The sequence below is a fragment of the Gossypium hirsutum genome, chromosome A04 (genome assembly GCF_007990345.1).
Source record: "Gossypium hirsutum isolate 1008001.06 chromosome A04, Gossypium_hirsutum_v2.1, whole genome shotgun sequence".
Lineage (NCBI taxonomy): Eukaryota > Viridiplantae > Streptophyta > Magnoliopsida > Malvales > Malvaceae > Gossypium > Gossypium hirsutum.
In genome coordinates this window covers 64,092,139-64,094,039 of record NC_053427.1, presented here as the reverse complement: position 1 = coordinate 64,094,039, position 1,901 = coordinate 64,092,139, and positions in this window count along the sequence as shown.

Genomic DNA, 1,901 nt, shown 5'->3' with positions numbered 1-1,901 from the left:
AATAAACACATTTACAATTGTCGGAAATCACCACACTATCAAGTAATCACATAAAATGGCATGTATAGCTAGACCCAAAACATTACGGTAGTCCTAGAATCGACTAAACCGTAGCTCTGATACCAATAAAATGTAACACCCCGAACCCGAGACCGACACCGGAGTCGGACACGAGATGTTAACAACTTTGAAAATTTTTTTTTCAGACACTGCCCAGTCTGAGTACTAGTCGCTTCAAAATCATATCTTGAGTTCACAACTCAAAATCAGTTTTGTGATTTTTCCCTGAACTAGACTCATTTCCCACCTATGTATTTTTTCTAGAATTTTTGGTTGGGCCATTAGTACAGTTTATTAGTCAAAGTCTCCCATGTTACAGGGTCGACTACACTGACCTTTTCCCATTACGACTTGGATATCTCTCTGCACAGAGCTTCAATACTGATGCCGTTTGTTTCTATGGAAACTAGACTCAGAGAGGAATCCATACATATATGGTATGACCCTAATTATCTCTGGTCAATTTATAGTGAATTTACAAAGTCGGAACAGGGAATCCAGAAACTGTTCTGGCCCTGTTCCACAAGAACCCGAATATCTCTTACTGTACTGTTCCTATGATTGTTTCGTTACTTCCATATGAAAGTAGATTCATCAAGGTTCGATTACATAATTTATTCACTATTTAATTCCACTCCTACGAATTCTTGTGATTTTTCCAATCCACACCACTGCTGCTATCAGCTTCTGTTTTCAAAGTAAACCTTACCTAATTTGGGGTTTCATGGACCAACTAGGGCCTTGTCATACATAAGCCCACATATGATCATACTTAGCCATTCTAGTGGCTGGTCATTTGCTCAACACTTCCATTCCAACTATAGTTACATCATGAAACCATCTATACATTCATAAATACGCATGGTCTAATGCCATACTCCACTTCTACAAGCCATTTTCGCATGGCTGTACACTTATACATTTCATAAAGTACTCGAAAGACAACGATGGGTAGTCCTATACATGCCATATCAAAATTCAACCAAAATAGTACCCAAAAGAGCCTTTGATAGTGTGGGCGACTTCGACTTCAAGATCCCGAGTCCGATAGCTGGAGAACCAAAAATCTATAAAACAGAGGAGCAATGTAACGAGTAAACAATTTATGCTTAGTAAGTTTGAGCAAGGAATTCCAGCATGCACAAAGAATAGCACACATTTAGCTAAACGGAATATTTCATAATATGCAATTTACCGATATCAAACTTGCTTCACAACATTAATAACCCTTATGTACATACACAATAAACTAACTTGGCCGAAGGCCGGTAGCTCGTTTATCAACTGAGCGAACATTTATTGTAAGGGCTCGATTAAATTCAACACATACGTAACATATCCCCATATTGGGATGTTTTTCGAGTATTCGCTGGAATTTTACAGCAAGCTCATTCATTACCAAATCACGTACCTTCGGGATTTAACCGGATATAGCTCCTCGTTCAAATGCCTTCGGGACATAGCCCGGTTTTAGTAACTCACACAATGCCTTCGGGACATAACCCGGATTTAACAACTCGCACGAATGCCTTCGGGACTTAACCCGGATTTAACAACTCGCACGAATGCCTTCGGGACTTAACCCGGATTTAATAACTCGCACGAATGCCTTCGGGACTTAACCCGGATTTAATAACTCGCACGAATGCCTTCGGGACTTAACCCGGATTTAGTATCTCGCACAAAGGCCTTCGGATCTTAATCCGGATATATTCACTTAGCACAAAGCCTTCGGGACTTAGCCCGGACAGCATTCAATTAATCATGCACATCTAACAATAATTCATAGCACATTCATATTTCATTTTCGTTTACGAAACTCAAACACAAGGCACATATTG